Genomic DNA, 23,764 nt, shown 5'->3' with positions numbered 1-23,764 from the left:
TCCATGCTGCATACTTTATTAACGCTGGATGAGCAGAGGATGGTATTCAGGAAAGCCAGGGAGGAGGCTGACCGTCTCCACCAACAGGATAGGCAGTCCCCAGAGCCGGAGATTGTTGTCCCAGAGAGAGATCCTGGATGGGACCCTAACAATGGAGGAACGGCGATGTTGGATCTCTATAAAAAATGCTTATTGGTAGGACTGAAGCAGGGGATCCCCAAACAAAAAAACTTTAACAAAATATTGGAACTCGAGCAAGGAGCTAATGAGGATCCGTCAGAGTTCCTTGAGAGGATTATTCAAACTTACACTAACCACACGGACATAAACCCAGATGCCCCAGAAAATGCTCGTCTGATCACTACGGCTTTCATTACCCATAGTGCCCCAGACATAAAGAAAAAGTTAGCTAAGGTGGACGGCGTCACTGAGATGAGTCCGTCCCAGGTAGTGGACCTGGCATTCAGGGTTTATAATAATAGAGAGCACAGGAGACCGAAACCTGCGACTGTTTTTTTACAAAGAGAACACAGAACAGGGTTTCAGGGAAACAATAATGGACAGAGACGTGAACCCCTAGGAAGAAATCAGTGTGCTTTCTGTAGGGAAGAGGGACATTGGAAGTACAGTTGTCCCAGGTTACAGGGAAGCGGCAGACGCAATAATTATAGAAGGCAGGATAGAAGACAGAGAACCCCAAGACATGATGATTCACGTAGGGGTTACAGGAGGGAATATAGAAGGAGCACACAGAACCAGGAACCAAGGAGAGAGGAAAGAAGACAAATGTTAGCACAGAGTGGAGGCTCAGATGATGACAGGGAATACAGACAGAGAAGGAATCGAGAGCCCAGTACAGAGGACAGGAGACAAATGACAGCACAGGGTAGAGCCTCAGGTGAAGATAGGAGGGAATACAGACAGAGTAGAAGGAATCTAGAGTCGAGTGCAGAGGAAAGGAGACAAATGATAGTTCATGGAGAAAGTTCAGATGCAGAATAGGGGTGCCCGGGGGCTCCACTAGATCTAGAGAAGCCCATTAGAATAACCCCCTCAGAGCCCCGGGTAACCCTCGCTGTGGGGGATCGTCTGATTGATTTCTTGGTGGACACTGGAGCAACATACTCAGTTTTGAATTCGAAATTAACTAAAATGAGCAAAAAGACTGCAGCAGTCATTGGGGTTACAGGGAAGTCACAACAGACACCCTTCCTGCAACCTTTGGAGTGCCGGCTAGGCACCACACAGCTCCAGCACAGCTTCCTATACATGGAAGAGTGTCCAATCCCTCTCCTTGGTCGTGACCTTTTAAGTAAGCTCAACGCACGAATTATATTCTCACCAAAACATCAGAGGCTTCACCTACAGGTGCCTCCAGAGCATGCTCTGCGGTTCCAGATGTTGCTTACTCAAGATGTTCCACCGAAAGGTGAAATTTTACCTCCAGAAATTGTTGAAAGAGTAAGTAAATGGGTATGGGCTGATGGAACCCCAGGACGTGCGAAAAATGCTGAACCTGTAAAGATAGAAGTGATAGAGGGGAGTAGAACCCCGAGGAGGAAGCAATACCCCTTAAAGGAGGAAGCCTTGAGGGGAATTGAGCCAGTATTGAAAAGGTTCCTTCAATCTGGACTCATTCGGCCCTGTCGCTCACCGTATAACACTCCGATTCTGCCAGTGAAGAAACCCCATACAGGCGAGTACCGTTTTGTCCAAGACTTAAGGGCCATTAATGACATTGTTCGGGATTTACATCCCACTGTGCCTAATCCCTACACCTTATTAACTGCCATACCTGGTGATTTTGGGTGGTTTTCGGTATTAGACCTGAAGGATGCCTTTTTCTGTATCCCAATAGATGTCCAGGATCAACCGCTTTTTGCCTTCGAGTGGCAAGACCCTAAGTCCAAGAGCACTCTCCAGTATTGCTGGACTGTGCTTCCACAGGGGTTTAAGAACTCCCCAACTATTTTTGGGGAAATACTGGCCAGGGATCTCAGGAAGGTTCAATTAAACCAGGGCGTCTTGTTGCAATACGTAGATGATTTATTGATTGCAAGTCCAGACTACAAATCTTGTCTGGAAAATACCATAGTGGTACTGAACCACCTGGCAGAATGTGGCTATAAGGTGTCACCCCAAAAGGCACAGATCTGTAAACAAACGGTGACGTATTTGGGGTTTGAAATTAGGAAAGGCAGACGGAGCTTGATGACAGAAAGGAAACAAGTAATTTCAGCCCTTAAAGTCCCCAGCAACCGGCGACAGTTGCGTGGATTTTTGGGTATGGCTGGGTTTTGCAGGATTTGGATTCCTAACTTTGGATTAATAGCAAAACCCTTGTACGATGCTCTCAAAGGCCTGGACTCTGAACCTTTGTCTTGGACCTCAGAATGTCAAAAGGCCTTTGAAGAAATAAAAGTAAAGTTGATTTCAGCACCAGCATTAGGGCTTCCAGATCTTAGGAAGCCATTCAAACTTTATGTACATGAGAGACAGGGTGTTGGCCTTGGAGTACTAATCCAATTGTTGGGACCAGAAATGCAGCCCGTTGCATATCTGTCCAAACAATTGGACCACACCACCAAGGGATGGCCTCCATGTTTGCGTGCTGTGGCTGCCACTTGTGACCTCCTACATGAGGCAGAGAAGTTTACATTGGGTCAGCCCATCACTGTGTGTGTGCCACATCAGGTCTTGACATTGCTGGAGCAGAAGGGTGGACTTTGGTTGACTGCCGGGCGAATGGGAAAATATCAAGCAGCTCTGTTAGACAATCCTAATGTGAAGCTGCAGGTTTCTAACTCCCTGAATCCCGCCACACTGCTTCCAAGCAATGCAGATGGACCTGAGGATGACACTTTAATCCACAATTGTTTAGAAACCATAGACACAGTGTATGCCAGCCGACCAGATCTAACTGACCAGCCTCTGCCAGACCCAGAGTGGGAGCTATTTACAGATGGCAGCAGCTTCATGGACCAAGGCCGTCGATGTGCTGGATATGCAGTGGTGACGCTCCAGAACACCGTGGAGGCCAAGGCTCTTCCGGCAGGTACATCAGCGCAAAAAGCTGAATTAATAGCCCTGACCCGTGCATTGGAACTCTCGAAAGGTAAAAGAGTCAATATATTTACCGACTCCAAGTACTCTTTTATGATTCTCCACATGCATGGGGCCATTTGGAAGGAGCGGGGACTTCTTACTGCCAGTAACAAGGATGTCAAACATCCATTAGAAATCCTGGCCCTGTTAAAGGCAGTAGCTTTACCATCAGCTGTTGCCGTGATGCATTGTCCTGGCCACCAAAAGGGTGGGTCTGACATGGCAAAGGGCAACAGGGCAGCCGATCGGGTGGCTAAGGCCGCTGCCCGTTCTGCCCATTCTGCCCTCCAGGGTGCACTCATCCCTCTTGTGGACCTGACTCAGTATGCTCCTGAATACACCGAGCGGGATGAGGAGAGAGCTCGTGCATGGGGATTTACTGAGTTTGATCCCAGCTCTACTTGGAGAGTAAACTCTCATGGGATGATACTCCTCCCGGAGGCCCTGGTATATCCGGTGCTAAAACATCTTCACGAGGGATCTCACTATGGGAGAGATGCCTTATTAGAAACAGTGCGCCCATATTTGAAGGGCCCATATTTACACAAAATAGCACAACGGATCAGCAGAGGTTGTGAATTATGTGCCAGGAATAACCCCAAGACTAACTCCCACCCTAAAGCCATTGGGGTTCAATATCGGGGCAAGTGTCCTTTTGAGGACTGGCAGGTGGACTTCACACAAATGCCTAGAACAACAGGCAATTTCAAATATCTCTTGGTTTTTGTCGACACGTTCTCGGGATGGGTGGAAGCATTTCCCACAAAGACGGAAAAAGCTTCCGAGGTTGCCAAACAGCTACTGAAAGAGATAATTCCTCGCTTTGGGTTGCCGGACTCTATCCAGAGTGATAATGGGCCGGCATTTGTCTCTGACGTCACCCATGCAGTAAGCAGTGCGTTACAGATAAACTGGAAATTGCATGCTGCTTGGAGACCGCAGTCTTCCGGGCAAACAGAAAAGATGAACCACACCTTGAAGAAAACCTTGGCAAAACTGTGCCAAGAAACACAACTTCGTTGGGACCAGGTACTATCCCTTGCCCTCCTCCGCATAAGAGTGGCACCTAGAAGTGGGCTACAATTAAGCCCCTTTGAGATTGTGTTTGGAAGACCTTTTCAGGCCTCAGTTCTGAAAGCCAGTCCGGAAATAACACAAGATTGCCGGATCACGCAATATGTGAAACACATCCAGGAGGTTCTGGCAGTGATTCATAACTTTGCAACCTCAAGGATCTCTATGCCTCCTGATCAACCATTGCATCCCTTCAAACCTGGAGATCAGGTCTTACTGAAGACTTGGCAGAGCGGGGATGCTCAAAACCAGCTGTCAGAAAAATGGACTGGTCCCTATGATGTCTTGTTGAGCACACATACTTCTCTGAAACTTGCAGGCATAAAACCCTGGGTACATCATTCCAGAGTTAAGAAAGCCCCAGGAGGAACTGACCCAGAGACGAAGTCCCACTGGTCTTGTGAACCCATTGAGGACTTGAGGTATTTGTTTAAGAAACAGACAAAAACTTGAATGTTACTGACTTCTTTTCCAGTTATTGTTACAGGATACCCAAGGACTCATTTTTTTTTCCTGAAGAAACCCTGAGAAAACTAACATGCTCTAACCAATCTTCTTCTTTTCAAAGTTTAGGAGACGTGAAATAACATCTAGGATCATGCATATGGTGCCACTATTTTTTTTTACACAGAAAGGTTTTCAATCTTGATTTTGATTTTGTTATTTTTTTAACTTTCTGCTTTTTTTTTTTACCTTTGAGATTTTTTTCTCTGCTTTCTTTTTGTTACTTTGGCCAATGAGTGAAACTGCAGTTGCATGAGATATCCCACGCGTGATAAATGGTAACTAATGAGCTCTTTGTGTCTATATGTTGTATGTCTGTATGTCCTTTCCTTGTGTCCTTGTCTTGACCTCAAGTGATTGACTAATTGGTATACATGGTGCCCATAGACGTTGAAAAAAAAAAAAAAAAAAAAGAGAGTCTCCAGTTATGAGAAAAAAACTAAAGGTTATGGTTTGATTGTCAACATTGTGCTACTGAACTAAGCCGGTGCCTTCATAGAGATTGAACATTGTTGTTTCTGTTATTTTTCTGATATTTATGGCAAAGCTTCCCAGAAATCTAAATTCAAGTACAAATTTGGTAGCCTGTCATTTGGCTGATGCAAGGAAATTTTGTGGAACCTCAGTAGAGCTCCTGAGACACTCCACAAAGTTTCTCCCTTTCCTCCTGGGAAAGGCATTAGATGAATTTTTTTCTATTTGGATTTTACCTAATGAAGTAAAACTGGAAGGGAAGCATTGTCACTTGGGAAAATGGTAAAACTTTGGTATGTACAAAATGTTAACAGCAGTATCTGGTATGTATGTAAATTGTCAATGGTGATTGTCACCTTGTAATATTATATAATTCAATTGTTTCACATCTACAGAAATTGTTTCTGAAAATATAGGGAGAAAAGGTCTCAACAGATTCCTATTGATGGAACTGTTGAGAGTAAAACTTTTCTACTAAGGACTGAATAGACTTGGACATACGCCTCATATTTACTAAGTTTTCCTTGACATAATAATACTGATGATTTTTTTTGCATTTTGCTCTAAATCCACAAAGTTTTCTTGTTTTGGTGACCAGGATCTGCAGCAAGGTTGTAATTTTTTTTTTTCCAACAAAGCTAACTTGTATTTGCATTTTCTCTCCCCTTGATACCAACACAGCATAAAAATAGTGGTAGTAATCTTTTACTACTTATCTCAGAGTCTGTTTTTGTATAACTTCCATAGGGATTTTGTTTAAACTGAAAAAAATTGGACATAAGTTTCATTGTGTGGCTTTGTGTGGAGTTCTTCCAGAAAGTTGAAACAGAGCTGAACCAAGAAGAGGAGAACCTGTTTGCCTTGTTTGTAGGGTTCCAGAGACCTCCAAAGAAGGTGAGGAAGCTTGCCTCCATTGGCAGGACTGGACAACCCGGCCAACGAAAATGCCCTGGTACCCTCGAGAAGAGGAAAGCCCAGGTGGAGTCTGATGAGACTAACTTTGTACCTGAAGCCTACATTGACCGGATGCCAATGGTTCGCTCTGATCCTATATGGAGTATTTCAACAAAGCCAGCTAAAATTGCTGCTTAGTTATTCTGCCCTGTGATTTTATGCAAAAATAGGCAAAATGGTTTAAAAGTAGACTTAATTGCAAACTTTTGCTATGCTGTTAAAGTTTGGGATCAAGGTTGAGAGAATTCATTTTTGCATAAGTTGAACCATTTTAACATTTTTTTTCCTGTGATCTTGACATATCTGCTGTCTTGTTCTGGCTAATGCCTCCAGATGTTTTCTTTCGGCTGGGACTGATGAACTGTTTTTCCAGGAATGGAGGACTTTTGCTTTCCACAATGGACAATACCTGGAGGGATTCGTTTTCTTTCAGACTGGAACCCTGGAAAACTTTCATCTGAGACTGTATCCCAGCATCCATATGTTTGATCTTCATCACCATGGAAATGGTGGCAAAAAGTGAAAGGGGAGAATTGTTAGGGGGAAGTGATGTCCTGAGTTAATCCCATACAGGCTTTGTGGACTCCACCCCCACTCCAGACTAAAACCATCAGGACATTGGGGAAGACAAATCCCATCACCACCAAGGGGAGGGTGGCTGGGACCTGAGGGTGGAGTTGGGCAGCCAGGTTGGATATAAAAAACCAAACACGTGGGCCTAGGGCTCTCTCTGGCTCGCGATCGCTCGCCTCCCGGCTTCACCGCTCCTGGCTGGCGGCCAGCTCTCAGAGCGCCATTTTGGGGTTCCAGATCGGCGGATCGGGTAGGACTCATTTAAAACTTTGTCTCCCGCTTTTCTCCCAGAGCTGTATATTTCCTCATTTCCCCTTCCCTTGTAAATAAACCTTTTATTAACCTTTCACATGTGCCTGCAGTAGAGCATTGATAAGTCCTTTTAAGCGCGCGGGTGAGGACCCACAGTCAGGCACCCCGTTTTGTATCGGGGTTGCTCTACAACATATAAATATCGCCTAAGGACACCCAAGTTTTAAAATCAACTGTGGTCAACAGGACGGTGCAGTTCCTGTTAATGCCTGCCATTGTCCTAGGAAAGTTCTCATGGGGAAAAAAAAAAAAATGTTATATAGGTAGCGGACACGGATGGGTGTTTTTGGGACATGGTATCTAAACACGGGTCTTTATTAGCATTCACAGCCTTGGCTGCGGGGGAGTATGGGAATCTTCTGAAACAACCTCAAGTCCCTGAAATGCTGTGTCTGAATTTTTGCAAAACTTTGCATTTGAAAAACAAAGAAGAAATTTTTCCTCCTCTTTTATGCAAAAATTAGCACAGTCCTCCCGAATATTCATCCTCTCCTCCCTCAGCTCTGTGGTGGGGACTCCTGGGAGCTGATGTATTCCGCTCCTCTCCTGCCCCACCCACCAGCTCCCCCTCCTCCCCTGCCCCACCTACTGGCTCCCCCTCCTCCCCTCTTCCTATTCTTATTCTCATTCATCTAATACTCCTTCTCCTTCACCTTCTCCCTCTCCCTCCTCCTTCTACTTCCTCTTCTAATTCTTCTTCAATTTTTTTTACTGTGGTAAAATACGCATAACATAAAATTGCCCATAAAATATTCACCATTTTAGGTGTACAGTTCAGTGGCTTAAGTACATCCACACCATTGTGCAGCCCTTGCTGGTAACTTCCTCCTGATTTCCAACCCATCCCTGACCTGGAGGGAGAGGGCCTCTTTCTTTCAGCTCCTGAAAGAGCTCAGTCAGCTATTCAGAGTTTTCCTTTCAGACCATCTCTGAGTTGTGCTGATTTCCAGGAGGTTCTGAGACCACTATAGCTTCCACATGAGTATGAGGAACTGCTGTTCAGTCTGTGCCCACCAAGGCCTTCACTTCAGCCTCTGACACAGCCAAAACCCCCATCAGAGCTTGAGATGCCCACGGCCTCCACAACAGCGTCTGTGCCCACAACTGCCTTGGCTACAGCCTCTGAGAGCACTGCAGAGTCTTTGTCCACTGCACACCCTGAGAACACCATCGCTGAGAACAGCATGGCCTGCAGTCCAGCCACTGAGATCACCTCACAGTCCGTTAGCACCCTGGCCTCCACCACAGCCTCTAAGTCCACCAGGTCATCCTCAACAGCATCTCTTGTTAGGGGGAAAGGATGTCCTGAGCAAACTCCATACAGGCTTTGTGGACTCCACCCCCACTCCAGACCAAAGCCATCAAGACACTGGGAAAGACAAACCCCATCATCACCAAAGGGAGGGTTGCTAGGACCTGAGGGTGGAGTTAAGCAGCCAGGTTTGTTATAAAACCAGACATGTGGGCCTTGGGGGTCTCTCGGCCTCATGGCTCTTTGCTTTTCACCAGCTCTCAGCATGCCATTGGGATTCCAGGTCAGTGGAACTGGTAGGACACATTCATGAACTTATCTACCTTTTTCTCCCTGAGTTATCCATTTCTTCATTTCCCCTTCTGCTATAAATAAATCCTTTATTAACATTTTGTGTGTGCCTGCAGTTGAATATTAATAAGTCACTTTTAAGCGCGGGTGAGGACCCACAGCCAGGCAACCTGTTTCATATCGGGTTTGCCCTGTAACACTCTGACCAGTGAGGCCTCCAGGCCAGGTCCAGAGAACATTGAGTTCCCCATGGCCTCTTCATCAACTTCTCAGCAGATTGTCCACTATTTCTGTGCCCATTACAAATAGCAGCATGGCTTCTGAGGCTGTAACAGGGCTGTACCCAGGGAAGGAGGATGTTCCAGGTTCCCCATCCCACCTGAGGAGGGTGGGGCTGAGCAGGGAAAGAGAAAAAGCTGGAGAGGAGACTAGTGAAGGAAGGAAGCAGGGTGGAGCCAGAAGGAGACCTACAGGGGGCACATGGAGCAGAGAGACACATGAAGAAGCTGCACTTGCTTCTTGGTCCTGGACTGGTTAAAACAGATGTGGGTGAGGGCCTCCGTCATGGCACAGGCGGTTGAGTACCGCGCTGTGAAGATGGCCGCAGCCTCTGCAGAGCCGGTTTGATCCCCGCTGGCCTCAGGGCAACCCACATGGCAAGCAGACCTCTCCTGTCGTGCCCGCTGCTCCCCTCAGCAGTGTATTTCATCAGTCTGCCTGTTCCACTCTCTGCTCTGGCTCTGGTGAATCCTCTCACTCTCCCATGCCTCTGGCCTGTACCCTGGCTCTTGCATAAATAAAATAAATCTTTAAAACAAAAGAGAGAGAGATGTGGGTGAGAGGCCTGTGGGGAGGTTAACAATGGCAGCATTGATCCTGATTTAAATTTTGTTCTTTTCCTCCCAGACTTGTCAGGCTGTTTCTGCCCCTTTCCAATGGGTCCCCACCAGAAGGTGCTTAAGACTTGTGGCAGGCTTTTGGGCCTCAGTGGCCATGCTTTGGGCCAAACCTTTATGGGTGGATATTTACCCACGAGGGGATGGGTAACTTCGGGTGCTTAATTTGGAAACTTTATTCTTTCCCTTTTCTGTATTGCACACTGATATAGTAAAATTCCTTTCCATTGAAGATCTTGCACACTAGAGTATGTTTTGTCTTGATGTGGTAGATGGCAGAAACTATTTAGAGTGGGCTGGTTTGGAGGTTCTGGGGTGTCCCTCTCCCTACCCTGTAACAAGACCCTGGTATCTCAGCCACTGCCTCTGAGAGCACCTTCTCATCATCTGTGGCCCTTGCACTCTCCTCCACAGCTGCCAGGACTGCCTCAGTCTCCACCAGTGTCCCTGAGCTTTCACCATCTCTTCCATCACCTCAGTGTCCAAGGCCACGGACTTTTCCACTCCACCCAGCTCAGCACCGTAGTATCAGGTACTGACCACCACGTCTCCTCTAGCACACACATTAACTCCAGTCACCATCATCCGTTCTTGCCCATTTCTGTTTCTGCTTTAGACTCTAGTCAAGCCACTTCACCTGTTAGATGGAATTCTGTTTCCTCTTCTAGAATCCTACTCTTTTCTTTTCTGGCCTCACCCCCTCCTAGCCAGTGCCCATCATTTTCATTCCAACCATGAACTCTTCTTTACAAACAGCCACCCACACACACACAAGTTAGTTCTCTTCCAACATTCTGCTGACAGCAAGCCCTCCTCAGCCCTGTGACAACTACCCCTCTTGTCAGACTCTCCTGGGTCCAGTACAATCACTCTGTTCCACCCACCGCTGTGGCATCACCGCCTCATTTTCAAGGGGCTGTAACTACACTTCCAGGCCCACCTCATGGGCCAAGTGCTGTTGCAACACGGTCACGTCTATTCATATCTATATTGCTTTCCAGCTACTTTGCAAACTTTTGGCAGAGACTGTGACCCCTGGGGATAGCTTAAAAAATTGCCACATGGCCCTTTACAGACTCAGTTTGCTCACCCTTAGTGTAGTCTAAGATCAAAATGATTTATTTCTCTGGCACTCGCTCTGAATAAAACCACATCTGCCTTTGTCATCTGCACTTGTGGTGGAGCTGATCCTGCTCACTTTGCTCTGAACCGCCCATTGCCGTTCCAGTGACTAACACTTTTATTGCAGTGTAACCGCAGCTGATCTAAGCACCACCACTGCTGCCAACACCCTGACCTCCTCCACCTCTGCTGAACTACCTCCCCCCACTTGGTTCTGAACCCATCTTTTCCCATCCTGATGGCCAGCCTCCCCCATCGCAGGCCAGGTTCTTCCGCATCTGTTCTCAATACACTCACCTTGACTTTATGGTGCCATGACTGAGGCCCTGCACTCCCAGCATGGCCGCTGCCTCTCCATGAAGAAATCTGATCTACCATCTCTTCCTCCTTCATTGTCCTTACACCCAATGACCATATCACATGACCATTTCTGTGGTTGAATAGATCTTCCACATTTATTCACCTTTCTCCTCCACCATCACCAGCACCACCAGTGGGCATATTCTCTCCTTCTCTGAACACCCACCTCTACTCTGGAAAGTGTGGCCCCAAGTGGGTCACTTTCTACCATGTCTCCTCCCACCACACCTCTCCTCAAACCACCACCATCAGATTCAATCCCTCTGCTCCATGGGCACCTGCCTCCCCTTTGATTATTTCACTGCAAGAGCATCACAATGAGTGTTCTGTTTCCCAGGCACAAGGACCCTTGGCACCAGACCTACAACCCCCAGCTCTGTCACCAGGACCCCTGGAGTGGAGTCCATGACCAATGCTTCCAGCAGCCCTGCTCCCGAGACAGTCCCCAGCACCTCTGACCCGGACACGCCCACTATTGGAGCATCCCCCACCGCCTCCATCCCGGGTACCAGGACCACCAGGACAGGATCCACCCTGCATCCGGCCACAGCTTCTGGAACCGGCAGCACTTTCCATAAAACAGGCCCAACTTCCACGGGCACAGACACAGCTGCTGTGAGCCCCACGCCAATGATGGAGATGATACCAAGTGGATGTTTGCAGCCCTGGGGCATCACCCTCATCTCCCTGGCTGCAGTGGTGATGGGCGTTGTGCTGCTGCTGGGAGTGAGCTTGTGCCTGGTGAAGTCAAAGAAATGGGGGATCCAGCTAAGAGATAGATCAGGAGTGGGAGAGAAAATTCCCACTCTTTGGGACTTCAGAATGGAGAAGGAAAGAGCATGTCATACCCCTGGTGGCCCCATCAGCAGGAGGAGCCAGCCTGTGGCCCCACAAAGGCAGATGAGTAAACTCATCACAGCTGGGGGGCGGGAAGGCCAGACACAGGCCAAGGAGCTTCCTACAAAAGGGTCATTCCAGTGTTGCAGAAAGTGTGGATTTTGGTGAATGCTATCTGCCCCTGGGCTGGGAGTTGAGGTGCTTCTGTGTCAAAGTCATTAGCATCTAAACAAGGACAGGATGTTTCCTGCTTACTGACATCCTTCCAAACAGCAAATTTGTGATAGTCTACAATTTCAGAGAAGTAAAATTTTCATTCCCTCAGATGGGGGAGCTGTTCTGACGTGTCACAGCTGCAGCGTGCCCCTCTGTAGGTGGTGGGGAGACCTTTCCAGGAGACCTTGCAGCCGGCCTGTCCATGGTGTGATCCCAGCCTGATGGAGGGCAGGTAGATGTTACCTTCTTGCTCTGATTTTTACTTTTTCACATAGTATGATACAAAGACCACACGAGGGAGACAGGCAGAAAATATAAACGGTAGATGAAGGGGAAGTAGAAAAAAAGAGAAGAAAGGTGAAGTGGGGGCCCAACACAGAGGCCCCCCCGTGTCTTTGGGGTGAAGAGTGTGGAGAGGGCCCGGGAAGCACATCTTTTGTAAATAACGGGTACTACAGAGCTAGAGTCTAGAAAAGCCCCCAAAGAGTTTTCACTTCCATTGTAGATATTACAACTTCTGGGTTGATAGGGTGAGAATGGGGGCCTCTTTTTCCTTCCTTTTATGGAAAGAAATGAAAAGAAATTTCCTCTTCTAGATACTTCTTAGCACAGCCCAAATAGGCTGGGGATTTCAAAACACATGGCTAAATGCTGAGGAAGGTAAAAGAGGAAGTGCCCTTAGCAGGGGCAGAAGTCACAAAGAGCTTGCCTCCTGGGGGGAGGCTTCAGTGCTCAGAGCACAGTGGAGGCCCCCCCATCCCCATAGCTCCCAGGAATGGGTCTGGCAGGCACCAGCCAGCAGCAGATTGCAGTGCTGCATTCTGTTCTCCTTCATGGTCTTTATCTTCTACTTGAGCACAGTGCTGTGAAGCTGTCCACAGCCTCTGCAGCATGGGTTCTATTCCCGGCCGGCCAGGGAGATACCCACATGGCATGGCAGACCTCTCCTGTCTCGCCCGCTACTCCCCTCAGCAGTATTTTTGGGTCTTCTGCCTGTTCTGCTCCCCACTCTGTCTCTGGGGATTCTTCTCATCCTCCCGCACCTCTAACCTGTACCCCAGTTCTTGTATAAATAAATAAATCTTTTTAAAAAAAAAGAAAAAGAAAAAGAAATTTAAAAAGTATATTTACCTTTTTCTATCTTGGTTGTATGTGTTCCCGGTAAGAGGCCGTCAACATTTGTAGGATGAGTCAGATTAAAGACACAATAAATAAATGAAAAATTCACACATTCGCCACAGTTGTCATCATTTACAATGAACTTACTTGAGTTTCTTATTTCAGATTGTCTGATCCCTCCTTGTGGGGAAACAAAATGCAACTCACTAGCCAGGAGCAATTGTCTAAATGTTTAAGACAAGTCCTGTAAGAAAATCGGTGGTTTCTGTCATGAGCATACTAACTACAAATGTAGTCACCTTGTTAAGTTTGCAGTGCTTAGCTTTAATGACCTGTTGTGTTTTTCATATGAGAAGCTCCTTCTAGTATCTTGTGTTCTTTGCGAGTGAACTTCTTTTCTAGAAAAAAAAATGTTTAAGACAATGAAATAATACGAATAACTGGCCTTTTGTTAACTGTGTACTGGGTGTGAGTTCCAGAGCAGAGAGTGCAAGAAAGCTTGACCTCTCCTTTACTCTGCTTAACCATCTCTGGGTGTGGGCCTCAGTGCATTGGGGACAGGACTCAGAGACTGAAGGAATTTGCTGAAGACCACAGGGCGACAGGGGCTTGATGCGACAGCCTGTGTTCTTAGTCACTGAAAGCTGGTTCTCCATGTGTTAGCTCATGATAGTCCTCTCCTTATATATATATATATTTTTTAAAGATTTATTTATTTATTTATACATGCACTGGGTACAGTCAGAAGCGCGGGAGGGGTGAGAGAATTCACCGAGCCAGAGCGGGAAACAGAACAGGCAGACTGACAAAACACAGGCTGAGGGGAGCAGCGGGAGCGGCAGGAGAGGTCTGTTGTGCCATGTGGGACCCTCGCCCGGCAGCTGGAGATTGAACTGGCGCTGCAGAGGCTGCAGGCAGCTTCGCAGCCCAGCACTCAACCGCTGCGCCAGCAGGGGAGGCCCAGTCCTCTCCTTATCTTGTTTATAAAACTGAGGCGCAACTTATAAGAAGTGCACAGATGTCAGGTGTACAGCCTAATTAATTTAAAATTGTCTACACACCCACATACCAGCTCCTAGTTCAAAATAGTGGACAGTCATAACACTGAATAAGTTCCTTATGTCCTTTCCCAGTCAGTACTCACATGCCCAAAGACAGCTTCTGTGTAGGAACTTTTGTTTATTTTCACCTGTCCTTTTAGACATGCAGCTTTCTTGGTTGATTGACACAATGAAAGACTCTGTGTCTCTGGGAGATGCAACCCCCTATGTACATAGAGGTGTGGACTTACTCGTGCCTGAAAAATTTGCGGCATGTAATCTCTGCAAATATCACAGCTTTCACAGAGACGATGCAAGTGCAGCAGTGAAGGAGGCTTGCTTCTCAGAGAAGTGAGTAAGTAAACAAGAGGAAGAGAGCCAGCAATATCACACACGCACACGCACACACACACGCATGCACACCCTCAGACACTTGGATGAGAAGAGAGAAAGCAGACAGCATTGAAAAGTTAAAGTATATGATTTTTTATGATCTGAGGAAGTTTTAATTATATTGGAGAAAAAGATTTAACTAATTAAAACTAGTTTAAAAGATTTAACTAATTTTAACTAGATTTTCACTAGTTAAAAAGATTTAACTAATAGTAATTATGTATATATACATATATGTGCATACGATATTTTTTTCTCTTTTAGAAGGACCTTTCTTTCCCCTGATAGATTGAGGCATTTGTAACTTCCAGAACCATAGAATTGGCCTTGACCTGGCTCTGGACTCAGGACTGGGCTCTGGATTGTCCATGGCCTTGGAAATGGACTGGTGCATGCAGGATCACAGGGGCTTGGGCACCAAGTGGACTGTGGCATGATCGTGGAATGGCTGTGGAGTGGGCCATGGGGGAAGCTATGGCGGGAGTCATGGGCGAGGAGGCCATGGCAGTAGTCACGAAGTAGATCATGGAGGTGGCCGCTGGGGAAGCCATGGAGGAAGAGGGGAGTGTGGGCATAGACTGGCCAGTGGAGCATGCTATTGGACAAGAACATATTGGGGAATATGGTCAAGGGAGAGAGCCCTGTGACCGTACAGTGGGTTAGGATGCTAAGAAGGCCTTCAGGGAATTGGCCATGGACATCATTAGAGTCTAGGTCAGGAAAAAATCAGAACAAAGATCGGAGAGTGACTCTGGGGGAGACCTACAGCCACACCAGGTTTGGATATGAGCTCAAGTGAGAATGTTCCCTGAGCTTAACCATAGTTCTGAACCTCTTCAGAGATCATAGCTACAAACTACAGCACAATTTCTCTTTAACCTCCCAACGTGCAAGAGACAACCTGAGCTTATTTGGCTTTGAATTTCCACTTCTTTTGTTTTCTCAGAATGCAACGTGACCAGTAAGAAGAATGATATTGAGAGAGAGAGAGAGAGAGAGAGAGAGAGAGAGAGAGAGAGAGAGAGAGAGGAAGGAAGAAAGAAGGAAGTGAAAGAAAGACAACCTCGTAGTGTTCATGGCACTGTTTATTGCTGACTTGTTTATTGCTGGCGCCCACCCCACCCCTCCGCCTTTTCTCCTGTGTTACTGAGTGCTTACTATGTGCTAAACATTGACTAGCTGACTTTAAATGAACTATCATGTAATGATTTTTAAATCATTGTCACCTCGAAACACTCTTTGAGAAATTTCACTTCTTTGGCAGTGCAGTCCATGCGGTACATTAACCACTCCTCTCAGTGAACACAGCAAAAATTGCTGGATAAAATATTGGGAAAATCCTAGTAACTATCAATCTGTTGGATAAATAGTAGGTGATATTAAGATCAGTAACTGAAAGGAGGCAGAGACTCTGAGAAGCTGAAGGAGACTTCTGAACCAGCCTCTGCTCTGAGGCTTTGCCAGCTCTGGTGAACAGAAGCATATCTTCTCGAAGATTCTTAGCACTTAGAGTACAGAAGACCAAGCCCAGGACCTGCACCAGGGGTGGAGTCTAATCGGATACCTGAATAAGCTGAAACATAAAAGGGTTCAAGCTTCAACGTTTCGGTTGAGTGCATGGTGACCCAGCATGATATCATATTTCCCTTCCTTTTTGCAGCTTCCTATACTGGGTGGCTGGCTGTGTTCGCACTCATGATGTATAAGCTGACAAGAACAATTGTTCATGAAATTAAAAATCAAGGTAAAGATACTTGATAACATCAGGGCATGAGTTGGGAGATGATAATAAAAATTAAAGTGTCCCAAAGTCTTTGTATTATTTTGAAAGAGGGTAAAGATACTAATTACATATACACTGTAAGAAGTCAAGCATGCATGTCAAAAAAAAAAAAAGTTAGGGTAATTTCTAGAAAGTGGATTCTGGACTTGAATTCAGGACCTCTGTCTCTCTAAATAATTGTAGAGGGGAAAATGTTTCTTTCTTAGAGTGCTCTTGGCTTTCAACCACGGACGAGGACTGCTGGGTGTCCAGGACTCCACCTGTCACAGTCTGGCCCTCACTCAGCCCTGGTTGCTGCTGGGCAAGTCTACATCTGTGCCTTGCCCCGTGCGCTGGTCCTTCCCTGACACTCACTCCCTCCCTCCAAGCTCCTTTGTGTCTCCAGCTCCCTCTGCTTGCTAGCTTCTCTCCAATGGGTCTTACATGTCCAGAGGCACATGCATCTACAAATAAACTCTCTGGCATGGTGCCTCTTTCATGAACTTTCTCATTGATGGAGGAGGCTGGTTGGAGAGCACTGACCTCGGTCATACATTCTGTACATTGGAACTCCCATTAATGCACCCCCTCAGCCTGGCCACAAGATGCCTTCTCCATGAGCTCCCCAAATCTTTACCCTTTCTACTGCTTCACCCATGTTCAGACCCTACTAGAAGCTCCCTGAGTACCTGACTATGTGTCTCCATCCCTCAACAGATCTGAAGCCTCTACTGTGGTTTCCCTGGTATATCCTACTGAGAGACTGAGGGGACTGAGGAGAAGAAACATCTAAAGTAACATAGGAAAATTCTCCTATGTATTCCTCTCAAAACACACAGGGGGCCTTTCCTATGGTTGAGGGTCAGAAGGGAACCCTAACCCTCTCACAAAGACAGGTGGCTTGTTTTTGCATATTCAACATTCTCTCCCCACACCTTATACTCCCACGCACCAGATACCCCAAAGATGCTTTCATTAACCCCTGGATCTCTTTCTCGGCTCATTCAAGACGCACTTTTGAGTGCTGACCGCATACCCAGAAATGCGCCATCCACCTTCTGCTCATAACCCAGAAGCCCAGATCTCTGTTTATTGCTCTCTTTTTGGCCTCACATTTCTGGTTGCTTCAGAGATGAGGGGGTCCATCCCTCTTAGTTCAGTTCATCAGCGCTTCTTCCAGGCCAGAGCAGGCAATTCCTGAACAGGAAACAAAGTTTTGATCTAGAACCCGGCAACGTGGCAAGTCCCTTCCACTCTGGCAAACTTGACCTTCTTATCCCACTGTACTTCCTGTTCCCACCCAGCCCAGTGCCCCACCTCCTAAGATCACATTATTTTCCTCACCATGCTTTCTCTCTATTCCACCCTAGGCTCGGTATTATTTTGTCACAGGCTGATGGATGGCAGAACAGGTTAACTTCCAACCCCTCCCAGGCCATATGAGGCTATAAAAAGCCCCTGAAGCTCTTCTATGATGAAAAAAGAGGAGACACCATTGCATGGAAGAAGCTTAAGGAACTCGGGTATCTAGGCTCTCCCCGACCCCATTCTAGGTTCTCCCCAAGAGCATATATTTAAAGAAACCCTAGCTCCTAAAACCCTTCACCTTGGACTCGCCTCATGAATCCTATTCTTTGCCTTCTAGGATTTGACTACATCTGGGATCCCAATATCTTGCTTTCTAACCACATAGAGGCTTTCAACATGCAGAAAAGGAACATTTCCCTTAACTACTGGTTACTGCTGCATCTCCTACTTTTAGAAGATGGTGAGTGACTTTCTCTGAAAGTGGGCTGTGTGAGAACATCTGAGGAATGTGGGTGCTGGTGGCTGCTGTTGGGGTTGGCTCTAATTCTCCTCCATTGAGTGAGGATCACCATTTTACTCCAACCACTTGGGTGCAATAATTTATCACCTGGGAGGATGTCAGGCCACAGTCATTAAAGCTGTGGACCCTGTTCTCCGATGCCTATGTATGAATCACAGCTCCTTCTGTGACGTGTGTATTTTGGGTGGGTTGTTTAACTTTTCTCTGCTGCAGCATCTACACATCATCTACACAACAGCAATTGCCTGTGTGGTATAGCTACAGGGATTAAATATTAAGAACTAGAAGAATAGATTTTTAAATTTAAAAAAAATTTTTATATCATTGTTCATTTTTAAAAGTTTGCTTCCCCCCAACCCCCCAGGGATAGTCCCCATAGAATCTCCTTCCCCAATGCACCCGTGCACCATCACCTCAGTCCCCTGTGCTCCTCCCTCCCTCCCTCTGATCCCTCTCCCTCCTCCTCCCCTGCAGGATGTCTCTGATTTATAATTGTCTGCTTGTTTTTGTTTTGTTGTGTTTTGTATTATTATTTTCCCCCTGATGTCTTATTTGGCTCCCCTATATTCCTCCTATAAGTGAAACCATCCAATATTTTTCCTTCTCCGTCTGACTTATTTCACTGAGCGTAATTCCTTCTAGCTCCATCCATGTTGCTGCAAATGGCATGAGTTTATCTTTTTTGATTGCTGAGTAATATTCCATTGTGTATATATACCACTTCTTCTTGATCCAGTCATCTACTATCAGGCATTTGGGTTGTTTCCAGGTTTTACCTATTATAAATAGTGCTACAATAAACATAGAGGTATAGGTGTTCTTTTGAATCAATGTTTTTGTATCCTTTGGGTAGATCCCTAGGAGTGGACTTGCTGGGTCATATACTAACTCCATTTTTAGTAGACTGAGGAACCTCCAGACAGCTCTCCATAGTGGTTGGACCAGTTTGCAATCCCGCCAGCAATGTAGGAGAGATCCTTTTTCACTACATCCTCGCCAGCATTTGTTGTTGCTTGTTTTTTTGATATGTGCCATTCTAGAAGAACTGATTTTTTACAAATATCACTCTTCTGTATTCTACAAACTCTATTTTTCTCCTGTCCCAAACTCTGATTCTACGTCCACCTAAGTCAGTCTCAGGCCAAGAAGGATAGGAATTTTTTTAAATAAATTTTATTTTTATATTCCCCATACAATTACAATCCCCTTATTTTGACGCCAATCCCTCCACTCCCCACCCCCTACCCCCCATAGAGTGTCTCTGGTTCATAGTTTTTTGTTGATTTTGATTTTCACTTTCTTATAGTTATTCATTTTCCTGGTCACTTATTTAAGTTTTCTAGATTCCTGCTATGAGTGAGACCATCTGGTATTTTTCTTTTTCTTTCTGGCTTATTTTGCTGAGCATGATCCCTTCCAGCGCCATCCATGTTGCTGCAAATTGCATGTGTTTATCTTTTTTGAATGCTGAGTAATATTCCATGGTGTATATGTACCACATCTTCTTGATCCAGTCATCTATTTTTGGGCATTTGGGCTGTTTCCAAAGCTTAGCTATTGTAAATAGTGCTGCTATAAACATAGGGGTGCAGGTGCTCTTTGGAATTGATGTTTCTGTGTCCTTTGGGTAAATACGTAGGAGTGGAATTGCTGGATCCTATGGAAGCTCTATGTTTAGTAGGTCCAGAAATCTCCACACAGCTCTCCATAGTGGTTGGACCAGTTTGCACTCCCACCAACAGTGCAGAAGAGTTCCTTTTTCTCCACATCCTCGCCAACATTTGTTGTTGCTAGTTTTTTAAATATGTGCCATTCTCACTGGTGTAAGATGGTATCTCATGGTAGTTTTGATTTGCATTTCCCTGATTACAAGTGATGTTGAACATTTCTAAAGAAGGATAGGAATTAAGAGTCAAAACTGACTGTCCCATTTCCACAGACTTGGCACTACATTAATTACTCCAAGGGCTGTCTCTGATTGCACAACTGGAAAGCATGACTTCTTAGAGAATTCATCATTTTGAATTAAAATTTGCCCTCTTATTTTGACTCATCTGGTGTGTTCTCCAAAACAATAGGATAAATCTGCTTCCTCTTTCACATGTCATTCCTACTCTTGGTAATCATAGTTTCTTATTTAGTTTTAGTCATAATTCTGACCTCGAGCCCTTTTGTACCCCATTGCAGATATGTGGGGACCTTCCCTAAACAGAGTTAAACTTAAATCCTATGCTAGTTCAGATAACGCCCAGGACTCAGTTACTGGTACAGTGAACCACAAGAGAGGTGAATAGAGTCTCTGGGGAGATTGAGTGTCTTTGTCCTTCAGGGCTGTGAGGGTGAAAATTAACTCCAAATGTTCTGTGAGGCACAAAATTAACTCCAACTGAGCCTCTAAGAAATGGAAAAGCCCCTGTTCCTGAGGATCTTGATTCATAGTCCTGAATCCCAAGAGACTGTTTACTTATTCTGTAGCTTGTATTTGAGCTACCTATAACTCATGTTTCTCCAATCTCTTCATAGTGGCCAAGAGCCCTCAGAACTGTCATGTAAATAGAATTACCTGGCCCTTGCTGAAGATGCAGATACCTTGGCCCCATCTCAAACTTATTGTTGAACCTGGAGTGGTTTGCTAGAAATCCTAATGCAGGTGTTTTCTGAATCCCACCCTGAGAAGTATGTACAAGAGGAGAGCAATGCTACTTTTAGAATGAATCAATCAGAGCTTCCCTGGTAGTGCAGGTGTGAAAGTCTCAGTGTTATCAATCACCAGCCACTGTAGCATGAGTTTGATCCCCAGCCAGGGAGCTAAACCACTTATGGGGTAGAGGACCTCTCCTGTCTCGCCCAATGCCCCCCTCAGTGTTGTATTTCAGTAGATCCACCTTTTCTGCTCCCCACTCTGTCTCTGGTGAATCCCTCTCACGCCCTGCATCTCTGGCTTACACCCCAGTTCTTGTATGCAAAAATAAATAAAAATAAATCTAAAAAAAATAAATCAATAGATACTAGTTTCACCTAGGTCTTACCTTCCTTTGTGACTTTTTAAAAATCTGTATTACATTGTGTATAGCAGAACATGGAATAAGCTCATCTGCCAGTGAAACCAGGTCATATAAATACTGGTGTTGGGGATAGGCACAGGGGTCACTACCATGACTTAGCATGGTAGTGAAATGTACAGATTCATTATCCTGGGTTCAAGTTCTGTTCTTTTACTTGCTAACTGAAAAACCTGAATAAGAATCAGTATTTTAAATATCAGTTTCTTCCCTTGGTTGGTGAAAACAATAGTATCAATTTCATAGGACTGAAGTGAGCATTGCCAGAATTATTCAGTGTTAAATTTAACAAAATATTGAGCAGAATGTATATATGCTCCATATATTTTATCATCATTTATGACTATCATCAGGCATAACTTCCAATGACATTAATGCAGTTGCTGACAATAAAACCCCCACTGACCATGACATATCTAAGAAAATTGGATTTAGTCAAACATCACAAACAACTATCATGACCCACACTGGATCCAGTTCAACATTCAACAATGGACCAGTCACACCTTCCACTGGGACCAGTACAGCAGCCAAAACTAGATCCAGTATGACCTATAGTGGGTCCAGCACGGTATACTATAGTGGATACCCCATGATCTCAGTAGGGACCAGCACACCTATCAGCACAGAAATCAGTGAAACCATCAGTGGGACAAGAACACCTGACAGTACAACTACTGGCTCAACCTCTGGTGGGACTAGCACAGCTGCCAGCACTGCAATTGGTGCAACCTCCAGTGGGGCCACCACACCAGCTACAGCTGTATCCATCAGCACCTCCAGTGAGGCCAGCACACCTGCCAACACTGCAACAGGCGCCACCTCCAGTGGGGCCAGCACACCTGCTAGCACTGGAACCAGTGCCACCTCCAGTGGGGCCAGCATACCTGCCAACATTGTATCCAGGGCCAGCATACCTGCCAGCACTGAAACCAGTGAAACCTCCAGTGGAGCCAGCACACCAGCTACTACTGTATCTGGTTCCACCTCCAGTGGGGCCAGCACTCCAGCCAGCACTGCAACTGGTGCCACCTCCAGTGGGGCCAGCACTCCAGCCAGCACTGCAACTGGTGCCAGCTCCAGTGGGGCCAGCACACCTGCCAGCACTGCAACCGGCACCACCTCCAGTGGGGCCAGCACACCTGCCAGCACTGCAAATGGCCCAGCCTCCATTGGAACCAGCACACTGGCCACCACTCTATCCAGTGCAACCTCCAGTGGGGCCAGCACACCTTCCAGTACTGGATCCAGCGCAACCTCCAGTGGGGCCAGCACACCAGCTACCACTGTATCTGGAGCAACCTCCAGTGGGGCCAGCACACCTGCCAGCACTGCAGATGGCCCAACCTCCAATGGAGCCAGCACACTGGCCATCACTCTATCCGGTGCAACCTCCAGTGGAGCCAGCACACCTGCCAGTACTGGATCCGGTGCAACCTCCAGTGGGACCAGCATACCAGCTACCACTGTATCTGGAGCAACCTCCAGTGGGGCCAGCACACCTGCCGGCACTGCAACTGGTGCCACCTCCAGTGGGGCCAGCACACCTGCCAGCACTGCAACTGGTGCCACCTCCAGTGGGGCCAGCACACCTGCCAGCACTGAAACCGGCACCACCTCTAGTGGGGCCAGCACACCTGCCAGCACTGTATCCGGCGCAATCTCCAGTGGGGCCAGCACACCTGCCAATACTGCAACCAGCGCCACCTCCAGTGGGGCCAGCACACCGGCCAGTACTGGATCCAGCACAACCTCCAGTGGGGCCAGCACACCAGCTACCACTGTATCTGGAGCAACCTCCAGTGGGGCCAGCACACCTGCCAGCACTGCAACCAGCGCCACCTCCAGTGGGGCCAGCACACCTGCCAATACTGCAACCAGCGCCACCTCCAGTGGGGCCAGCACACCTGCCAGCACTGTATCCGGCGCAACCTCCAGTGGGGCCAGCACACCTGCCAGCACTGCAACCAGTGAAACCTCCAGTGGGGCCAGCATACTAGCTACTACTATATCTGGAGCAACCTCCAGTGGGGCCAGCACACCTGCCAATACTGCAACCAGTGCCACCACCAGTGGGGCCAGCACACCTGCCAGCACTGCAATCAGCGCCACCTCCAGTGGGGCCAGCACACCTACCAGTACTGGATCCAGCGCAACCTCCAGTGGGGCCAGCACACCAGCTACCACTGTATCTGGAGCAACCTCCAGTGGGGCCAGCACACCTGCCAGCACTGCAACCGGTACGACCACCAGTGGGGCCAGCACACCTGCCAGCACTGTGTCAGGCGCAACCTCCAGTGGGGCCAGCACACCTGCCGGCACTGCAACTGGTACCACCACCAGTGGAGCCAGCACACCTGCCAGCACTGCAACCGGCGCCACCTCCAGTGGGGTCAGCACACCTGCCAGCACTGTATCTGGTACCACCTCCAGTGGGGCCAGCACTCCAGCCAGCACTGCAACTGGTGCCACCTCCAGTGGGGCCAGCACTCCAGCCAGCACTGCAACTGGTGCCAGCTCCAGTGGGGCCAGCACACCTGCCAGCACTGCAACCGGCACCACCTCCAGTGGGGCCAGCACACCTGCCAGT

The 23,764-nt window shown here is 47.1% G+C and overlaps 1 protein-coding gene across 1 annotated transcript in view; it reads left to right on the top strand.

The window, feature by feature from the left end:
• Window positions 1-23,764, top strand: part of LOC311188230 (class I histocompatibility antigen, Gogo-OKO alpha chain-like) — a gene marked incomplete at both ends in the record, with an annotated part of 867,329 nt that overhangs the window by 412,188 nt on the left and 431,377 nt on the right. The window lies entirely within an intron of this gene.

The sequence above is a fragment of the Talpa europaea genome, assembly GCF_964194135.1.
Source record: "Talpa europaea genome assembly, chromosome: 2".
Lineage (NCBI taxonomy): Eukaryota > Metazoa > Chordata > Mammalia > Eulipotyphla > Talpidae > Talpa > Talpa europaea.
This window is presented reverse-complemented; position numbering and strand designations above follow the sequence as displayed.